At 41.5% G+C, this 10,780-nt stretch overlaps 1 long non-coding RNA gene across 1 annotated transcript; it reads right to left on the bottom strand.

Moving 5' to 3' along the window:
* Window positions 1-6,734: 6,734 nt before the first annotated feature.
* LOC117814718 lies at window positions 6,735-10,098 on the bottom strand. Its single transcript, XR_004631616.1, has 4 exons — window positions 9,962-10,098; window positions 9,251-9,513; window positions 7,848-9,141; window positions 6,735-7,698 (listed from the first exon to the last, which is right to left on the bottom strand). It is a non-coding gene; the product is annotated as an uncharacterized LOC117814718 (long non-coding RNA).
* Between the last annotated feature and the right edge of the window lie 682 nt (window positions 10,099-10,780).

Raw genomic sequence — 10,780 nt, 5'->3', positions numbered from 1 at the left:
GGTTCTGGTAAGATTCTGGTTCAGTTCTGGTATGGTTCTGGTTCGGTTCCGGTTCGGTTCTGGTTCATTTCTGGTTCTGTTCTGGTTCGGGTCTGGTTCGGTTCTGGTTTGGTTCTGGTTCAAGTCTGGTTCGGGTCTGGTTCGGTTCTGGTTCGGTTCTGGTTCGATTCTGGTTCGGTTCTGGTTCAGATCTGGTACGGTTCTGGTTCGGGTCTGGTTCGGTTCGGGTATGGTTCTGGTTCAGTTCTGGTGCGGTTCTGGTTCGATTCTGGTTTGGGTCTGGTTCAGTTCGGTTCGGGTTTGATTCTCGTTCAAGTCTGGTTCGGTTCTGGTTCGGTTCTCGTTCAAGTCTGGTTCAGATCTGGTTTGATTCTGGTTCTGTTTGCATGAGTTTGGTTCTGGTTCTATAAGCTTAAGTTTAGTTCTGGTTCTAAAACTAAACCTAAACCTAACCCTAACCCTAATCCTAACCCTAACCCTAATCACAACCCTAACCCTAATCCCAACCCTAACCCTAATCACAACCCTAACCCTAATCACAACCCTAACCCTAATCAGAACCCTAATCACAACCCTAATCACAACCCTAACCCTAATCACAACCCTTACCCTAATCAGAACCCTAACCCCAACCCTAATCACAACCCTAATCACAGCCCTAACCCTAATCACGACCCTAACCCTAACCCTAATCACAACCCTAACCCTAATCATAACCCTAATCACAACCCTAACCCTAATCACAACCCTAACCCTAATCACAATCCTAACCCTAATAACAACCCTAACCCTAATCAGAACCCTAACCCCAACCCTAACCCTAATCACAACCCTAACCCTAATCACAACCCTAACCCTAATCACAACCCTAACCCTAATCATAACCCTAACCACAACCTTAACCCTAATCACAACCATAACCCTAATCACAACCCTAACCCCAACCCTAACACTAATCACAACCCTAACCCTAACCCCAACCCTAATCACAACCCTAACCCTAACCCCAACCCTAATCACAACCATAACCCTAATCACAACCCTAACCCCAACCCTAACCCTAATCACAACCCTAACCCTAACCCCAACCCTAATCACAGCCCTAACCCTAATCACAACCCTAACCCTAACCCCAACCCTAACCCTAATCACAACCCTAACCCTAATCACAACCCTAACCCTAATCACAACCCTAACCCTAATCACAACCCTAACTCTAATCACAACCCTAACCCTAATCACAACCCTAACCCTAATCATAACCCTAACCCTAACGCTAATCATAATCATAACCCTAACCACAACCCTAACCTTATTCACAACCCTAACCCTAACCCTAATCACAGCCCTAACCCTAATAACAACCCTAACCCTAATCAGAACCCTAACCCCAACCCTAACCCTAATCACAACCCTAATCACAGCCCTAACCCTAATCCTAATCACAGCCCTAGCCCTAACCCTAATCACAACCTTAACCCTAACCCTAATCACAACCCTAACCCTAATCACAACCCTAACCCTAATCACAACCGTAACCCTAATCACAACCCTAACCCTAATCACAGCCCTAACCCTAATCACAACCCTAACCCCAACCCTAACCACAACCCTAATCATAACCCTAATCACAACCCTAATCACAACCCTAACCCTAATCACAGCCCTAACCCTAATCACAACCCTAACTCTAACCCCAAACCTAACCCTAATCACAACCCTAACCCTAATCACAACCCTAACCCGAATCACAGCCCTAACCCTAATCACAACCCTAACCCCAACCCTAACCACAACCCTAATCATAACCCTAATCACAACCCTAACTCTAATCACAACCCTAACCCTAATCACAACCCTAACCCTAATCACAACCCTAACCCTAATCATAACCCTAACCCTAACGCTAATCATAATCATAACCCGAATCACAACCCTAACCCTAACCACAACCCTAACCTTATTCACAACCCTAACCCTAACCCTAATCACAGCCCTAACCCTAATAACAACCCTAACCCTAATCAGAACCCTAACCCCAACCCTAACCCTAATCACAACCCTAACCCTAATCACAGCCCTAACCCTAATCCTAATCACAGCCCTAACCCTAACCCTAATCACAACCTTAACCCTAACCCTAATCACAACCCTAACCCTAATCACAACCCTAACCCTAACCCCAACCCTAATCACAACCCTAACCCTAATCACAACCCTAACCCTAATCACAGCCCTAACCCTAATCACAACCCTAACCCGAAGCCTAACCACAACCCTAATCATAACCCTAATCACAACCCTAATCACAACCCTAACCCTAATCACAGCCCTAACCCTAATCACAACCCTAATCACAACCCTAACCCTAACCCTAATCACAACCCTAACCCTAATCACGACCCTAACCCTAATCACAACCCTAACCCTAACCCCAAACCTAACCCTAATCACAACCCTAACCCTAATCACAACCCTAACCCTAATGACAACCCTAACCCTAACCCTAACCCTAATCACAACCCTAACCCTAACCCTAATCACAACCCTAACCCTAATCACAACCCTAACCCTAACCCCAACCCTAATCACAACCCTAACCCTAATCACAACCCTAACCCTAACCCTAATCACAACCCTAACCCTTATCACATCCCTAACCCTAATCACAACCCTAACCCTAATCACAACCTTAACCCTAACCCCAACCCCAACCCTAACCCTAATCACAACCCCAACCCTAACCCTAATCACAACCCCAACCCTAACCCTAATCACAACCCTAACCCTAACCCTAATCACAACCCTTACCCTAATCAAAACCCTAACTCTAATCATAACCCTAGGATCAGGGTGAGAATGATTTTGTAACAGAATAAATGCACACAATTGGGCAATTATAAGTCTTCTCATAAAAAACACAGTACGTAAAAGGGTTTTCAACACACAAACCGTTAGTTTTTGCAAAGTTAAGGTAAAATATACGTCTACAAAAGATCCTAAATTAAGAGCCGTTCGGGAGTCAAAAGAGCCGGCTCTTATTGGGAGCTGAGTTAAAAGAGCCGGCTCTCTGAAAAGAGCCCGACTACCCATCACTAAAGCACATGCTTACTACCATTTGCACTCTTAGTTGCCCTTGGAACAATTTGTATTGTGAAACGTATCAATGTAAATACTTCAGACCTGTACCATAGTGATAAACAGATAACACTTCAATTTGAATCAAATAAATACCACTTGTATACTTTAAAACAGAGGGTCATTTCATTCCTTGTGGACTCAACGTGACAGCATTTAATTTTCGAGTAATTGATCTTAAACGCTTTCAAGAAAATTAACAGTAACAAGACTCACATATCCCTTCAAGCCATCAAATGGTATCATAACAATGGTTTATGCTGTTTTGTAATGACACAGCATAATTTTATGATTTACTAGAAATGTATTCAAATTATTTCACGGACCCCCACGCTATGGTTCGCAGACCCCCAGGGGTCTCAGGACCCCACTTTGAGAACAACTGAGCTAGAGTACGGTAATTGAGCCAAATGTACCATAAAACATGAACAATATACCCCCGTTTTCTGTGAATGCATGATTATGAAGTGAAGGAGAAAAGATGTGAAAAAAGTTGCGCAGTGTCGCTGTCTTTTCCAGCACAGCGTGCACTCAACTTTCAATGAATGGGGATGTGTTTTGTTAATAGGGTCAGGTCGCACGCAGCCATGTTGGAATCATTTTCCAGGACTATATGTGATTTTCTAGGACATTTTACTTTTTCTCCCATTTTCCAGGTGTTTTCCAGTACTGGAAAACTGGTCAACTGTTTTCTAGGTTTTCCAGGTTTTCCAGGACGCGTGGGAACCCTGCAAGAGGTTGGAACACAACACAACCACACCACAAGTGCCATGTGGTCCTTTTGTTTTCATCTCACCCCAACACTTATGTTCCATCTCATTCATGCGTATTACCTTGGCAATTGCGCCTCCTTTATCAGGAAACAGGATGCAGTTACAATAGAAATGCTATTGGCTATGGTAATGATGATCATCAGCCAGTCGGAGGAACAAAAGGTACTCGAGGTCTCCTCTGTCTTTCTGTCATGCCCTGAAGTGGAATCTGTTTATGCAGTGATTACTGTTTACAGCCTTCTGCATCACACTGAAATATAGAAAATGAACATAATGCATCTCTGACCACAGCAAACATTGTACTTCAACTCAGTGGGAACACTGATGAATATCTTAGTATTGCTTCATGACTCAGAAATGAGGATTGTATTGTATGCACTTGTTGCTACTTGTTTATCATTCACGTGATGATTAAAATGATTTTGTTTCAGCTACATGAGCAAGAAAAAGCCTCAAAATAACATGTAGGCCTTTCTTCCAACACTACTGTATTACAGGCTTACCAAATGCTAACAAAACATCACACAAAGATTTGCATAGAGTAGAGAGGGATTTGTTACTACTCTTCTGACTAAATGTGAGGCTGGGGACCAAATTGACATTTCTTGGGTAAATGCACCGTTTAAATATCAAAGGCCACACACACGAGGAAACAAAGAGAAAGAGCGAGAGAGGGCAACCTTATCTACAAACTCGTGCCAGAGTGACAATCAAGGTAGAAAATGTGCTGCAATATGACAAAGCTGTCGAATAACAGCAGCAATTACAGATACTCTTAAACATGACACATACAGTTGATCATTGCTAATGATAATATAAAAATATAAAATTAAATTGCTTGTCTTTCTGAAGGTTTAAATTAGCACTTGCACAAATGGTCTCGCTGCACAATCAAAAGCAGTCTGGGCCAAGGGAGTGAAACAGACAACTAAAGAGGTTTTTAGTTTTCCAATTTAAATCTGAGGTTAGATAAGATAAACAGCAAGACATTACCTTTAACACTAGGACCGCCAACATTTCAGTGCCCCCCTATAGCGCCACCTCCGATCTGTCAGACCGTTATGAGAATTTGCATCTTCTGTGACTAGAAACACATAAAGAATGCATTTTTAAGTAGTTACAATACATTATGAAAGAATAAACAATGTATCATGTATAAAAAAAGAACAGAACATGATTGGCTACCTTTTCAATGTGTTATGCCGATATAGAATGACGCGTTTTTTTTATTTTTTTATTCCCTCATTTTAGCGCATATTTACTGCTGCGCCTCACCTCTTCTGTTGAAATGGAAAATTGATTTAAAGCATATAACGTTATTTTTTGTCTCTGTCCATCTTTGTCTGTCCGTCTTTGTCTGTCTGTCTGTAGACATATCACTGTCTGCCTCTCTTTGTTTAGCTAATCCCAGGTCCACATCTTTGACAAGAAGCCCAAAACACTGCCCCCGGTGGCTGTGTCAGCTGGGCTGGATTAGTTAACTCTGATTGGTGCTTTATAGAGCAGTCTTTACCATTGGTGTGTGGATGTTAAGGCTGATTTATACTTCTGCGTCTCCCCTACGCAGCAGGGGCTGACGCGGACATGAGCCCCACATACTTGTGCGTCGATGTGTCCGTGTCGCGCAGCAATTCTCCGCTGAAACGCCTGAGGGCAGTGTGGTCTCTCTGATAGCCGGTCGCCTGCTTCCGGTCCCGCTACGATCTCTGTTTACTTTTCCACAGAGTTTCAGAGCGTGTTAAGTTAATCTACAGCTGATACATGTTGCTGTTTATCATACAGACATGATTACATGAAGAATAGAGCGGAGGAGATGAAATACACGTCCGATGTGCGGCCGACGTCCGGGATCCCGGAAGTGATATGAATGCGGGAAAGACAAAGCTGCCGAGCGGACCAATCACAGAGCTTGCGGTCCGAGTCGGCTCTACGCGTAGTTACATTTTGGAGGAGGTGCACGTCAGCTACGTGCGTAGGCCTCTGCGTAGGTACGGGAGCTACGCGGACCCCCGGCGTAGGGTACGCCGTCGATTCGACGCAGAAGTATAAATCAGCCTTTACTTGCCATGTAAAAGTGCTCTGAGTGGTTGACTCCAGACAGTACACAGACACAGTATAAGTCCTGCTTTTAAAGTCTTATTGTTGTAAGTTTTATTATCAACATTAAGTTAAAGTTGTCAGTATTGTATCACTACATCTGATACTTTTTATTAATATTGCCACTTCATAAATATTAGTGTTTTATATTTACATGTTCAAAACGTTGGTAATGTGAACTACTGAAGCTTTCAGACAAATTCAGTGAAGTCTAAAGTTCAATATTTACCTCTGAGTTTAAGTGAAGTGGAAATATAAATCACCATAAACTGTGTAAAGTCTTCGAAACAACAAGAACAAGTTCAATAACAAAAAGAAAATATCACCATTGCCAATTAAATCACTTGAGACACGTTATGATGTAAAAATATATATCTTTATTTAAAATATTTCAATATGTAGATAAACACATTATTAAAATCAAACATTTCAGAGCATTTTACCTTGAAACAATTTAATCACATGAGACACATCATCATATTTTAATAAGTAGAAAAATAACTTTTTACATAATATTTAATAACCTTTAAAAAACAGTTAATAAACTACATTATGAGTTAACCTTAATGAGTAAGAGTATAGATTTCAGATATTTGAATATAAATTATATTATTTTGTCATTTTATTTTGAAAGAGTTTAAAAAGTTAAGTTTACAAAACTAATGAAATCTAAAATTGATATTATTTTATATTATATCTTGTTATCTTTATGTGAAATAACACTGTTGATATTTGTAGCATATAGTACTTTAGTCCTCACTGTGGAGAAGGTCAATCTAATAAAGGTGAAATAAATCAGCTCATATTTCTGTTTTTGTGTCTTCTCTTAGCAGGCTGTTTCTATCTTTGAGGATTTGATTCTTTGAAGCGTTTGTGGTCCTGAGTGATCTTCATAAGAGATCATAACTTTTTCCTGAGAGTCTTTAACTTCTCATGAACTACTTCATGCATAATAAGATGCAACATCCCATGATAAAAGGGATCTCAGTCAAGCTTACATAAAGAGCAGGTCTAACCTGTACTCTGTTCTATTATTAAGAAAGCCCCATTTGAATCCACCACAAGCAAGCACTTTGGCAACAGTGGCGAGGAAAAACTTCCTTTCAACAGGCAGAAACCTCGAGCAGAACCTGACCCATGGTGAACAACCATCTGCTGTGACTGGCTGGGATTATTTGATGAAACATATGACTGATTTTGTAACTTCTTTAGTTCAGGATTTGTCTTTTTAAGTCTATTTTTTCTCAATGAGTTTCTGTTTGTGAAAGCATTTAGATTAAAATCATTTTAGTTAGTAGCTGAATCAAAACCTATTTATTTTACTTTTTAATATAATAAGTCATAAACCCTATCTCTTAATACAAAATGTTCTCATTTTTGGTCAGCTAACTACATTCCAAAAATAATAATCTGAGTGTCTTTGTCTCCTAAGCTCATATTTTGTTTTTAATATAACTACCCTGATTTGTTTCTATTATTGGAGCTAATTTATGGAGGAGACAAGAACGTTTGTTAAACTAAAGGGTCCATGAGAGGAGGAGCTTTCAGGAGAGGAGCAGGAGCTGAGGTGAATATGGAGGATGAGGAGGACATGAAGACGTCTCTGTGCACAGCTCTTGTAGCAGAAAATCCTTCTGCACCAGCCTTCATCAGCTCCTGCAGATCTGGATGTTGGTGAGTCCAGAAGAACCTGGAGAAAACCACAAACACAATCCTGTTTTTACTTTTCAACTTCTTCAGGTTTGATAATTTCTTAAAAACAGATTAACTGAAAACTCGTTTTTAAACACTGAGACAACTTAAATATCTCCTCCAGCTGTGCCTCAAACTGATTATTACCTTTAACGTCCAGAGGAAGGAAGCCTCTGCAGATGGAGGCAGAGGGGCAGGAGGCTGGATGAAGGCGGATGCTGTGAAACAGAAACATCAGGTGTAGTATTGTGGTTGAGGGTTTGATAGAAGTCTGGTTCTGGCCGCTCCTGTCTGCAGCTGTCTACATGTAGAATCAGTGGCTGCAGACAGCAGGCAGAAGCTCCAGGTGGATGTTTCAGGAGCAGCAGCAGGGGCTTGGTTGGTAGTTCAGCTAACAGAAGGTTTAGGTGGAGGTTCAGGCTTCCGTCAGACCCTTGTGGTTGGAGGACTCTGACACTGTGGGCCTGTGAGGCTCTCTGCCTGGATATGCAGATGGAGGTGTAACCTGCAGTCTGCGGGCAGAGGCTTCAGGTGGAGGCAACAGTTGTCAGTCGGTAGGAGAGGCTGGAGGAAGAGGCAACAGATGCCTCTGCATTCAAAAAGATCTATCAAGGTGGAGACAACTTCTGCAAGAGTCTATACACAGTCTGCAGGTGGAGGTGAAGGTGCAGACATCTTGCAGAAGACAAAGTTGGAGGAGGTCAAATCCGGTGTTTGGTCATAGTCGAAAGTTGAGGCTCAGGCTTCAGCTGTCTGCCACAATCTGCAGGTGGAGGTGGCTGTAGATTAATGGCAGAGGTTGATGTTGAGTGTTTGGCTGAAGCTGAGCATCATTTTTCAAGTGCAGGTCGACATGATTTTTGAATCTGCAGCTGCTGGATGTTAAAAGCTGCTGGCAGACGCTGGAGGAAGCAAGCTGTTGTTTGGTTGGAGACTGAGGATGGATCTTCACCTTGGTGGTTTTAGGTGGAGGTGGGTTAAGGCTACAAGGTCAGGCAGGAGGAGGCTTAAGGTGGATCTTTGGTTGGAGGCAGAGCATGAAACAAGTCTTTTAAATGTTTTTTAGAGTTCCCGTATCCCGTCAGGTGGTGCAGGTGGAGGCTCAGGCTGCATTGTCTGGCTCTTAAAGAAAACTTAAAACTTAAAACTTAAAACTACATATTTACATATTTACAGTTTGTTCTTCTTTAGCTCATAAAAAGTCTCTGAGCTCTACTTCCTGGCTCTTTTCTGTGGAGGAGTCTCAGGCTGTGGTTCTCCTGATGTGTCCATGTCATACTGAGGAGGATAGACTCCGACCCCGTATGACGCTTCCACATGCACAAGTCCGTTTTCATCCACTGTCTCTGTGAAATAAGGACGGTTCAGTCGTTCCCAGAGCTTCTGTTTGATCCGACGTCCCAGCTCTAAGCTGTAGGGACGAGGGCGGCCGTTCTTAAATCTGTGGGGAGCAAAAGAAACAGAAATTAAATCACAACGACACATGAGATGAAAAGTGATCTATTGTAGATCATTAAAGGAGAGATTTTCTATTTTCAACTCAAACATACTTCAGCATGTCGTCTACCACTTCATGGTAGATCCGCTGATACTCCTCCACTGAGCGGTTGTGGATCCTGGGATCTGAGTCAGGCTGCAGTGGAGAGGTGGAGGGCCGGGGGCTGGGGGCCACACTGGAGACGACGGGAAGCTCATCAGGTGGAATGGGGGACCGAGGCCTTGGGACCAGAGGTTCAGCAGAAGCTCTGGAAGGAGGAGCCACAGAGGTCCTCTTCCTCTTCTGAGGCGGGCAGGCAGGAGCAGAGTGCTGCTGCTGAGGTTTTGAAATGAGAGGAAGAAAGGAACACAAGAGAGGATGTCAGACTGCAGGAAGCTTTAAAACAACTTCTACAGCCTCATTAGAGAAAACACAACATGAAATGAGATCACGGAGGACGAGTTTTTGAAGGGGCACATTCATTCACTGTCTCTCTGTCCATTTTGATAGATTTTAGAGGCACAAAAAGATGATAAATAAACTCTGCATAGTGACATTTTTTTTTACCTTAGTGTCCCATCAGCCAAATTCAGTACATTTCTTACACCTGGGATATCAAACCAGTTAGTGGTACAAACACTCTGCACCGTAGATGATGTTTTATAACTTTCAGTACTAGTAGTTCAGTCTGCCTGATTATCTAATAAAGATGCATTGTCAAGGATTACATTGTAGATATTTTGGGACCTTTCTGTTTCTAAAATATGAAAATCAAATGTTTTACCTGCTCGTCTTTGCAGCATGGACAGCGTTTGCGTGCTCTGGACCCTCTGTCACTCCCTGCACGGCGTGCAGAGACTGTCCTGTGACAGGAGGCGGGGTCCTGAGGATGAACCGGATCAACAAACTGCTGCTACAACAACAACAACAACAACAACAAGACACATGTTAGTGTGATGCTTTACAAGAACAGTTAATGCAGCATTATAACACTGAATGAATGAAAAGAAAAAATCCATCACTTTCCAGCAGAACAAACCGCCTCTTAACACTTTAATCACATTACTTAAATATACAGCCAGTGACCAACTGAGCTGATATCATGCAACAAAATATATGTAGGATTGAAGAAGTAAAACAAAGTATGAATTTCATGTTTTAACTACATTACATACTCTTTTAAATCCTTTCTTAAAACATACTTTTATCACAGAGCCTTCATGGATTTTATCTGAATTTTATTTTATTTTATATTAACCGTCTCAATAAATATATTTTGAAATAGTTTTACTGCTTTAGAGTTATTTTAGGGGAATCTTATGTCTTTTAAAATAGGTTTTATTTCTTTATCTTGACTTCTGTGTTTTTATGAACTGCCTGTTTTATTTTGCTGCCCATGTGAAGCACTTTGTAACTCTGCTTTTGAAAAGCGCTCTACAGATAAAATTACTATTAATTACTATTAAAATATGAAAATACAAAGAAAAAATGTAAAGAATTTAGTAAGAGTTAATGTGAAGGGACATAACTTAAAAGAAGCTGCCAGTGAATTAGAATTATCAAATTAACATTTAGACATTTATTGACAAAGAGGCATAATATT

Source organism: Notolabrus celidotus, chromosome 6 (genome assembly GCF_009762535.1).
Source record: "Notolabrus celidotus isolate fNotCel1 chromosome 6, fNotCel1.pri, whole genome shotgun sequence".
Lineage (NCBI taxonomy): Eukaryota > Metazoa > Chordata > Actinopteri > Labriformes > Labridae > Notolabrus > Notolabrus celidotus.
The sequence above is the reverse complement of the archived record's forward strand: the minus strand, read 5'-3'. Positions and strand labels throughout refer to the sequence as shown.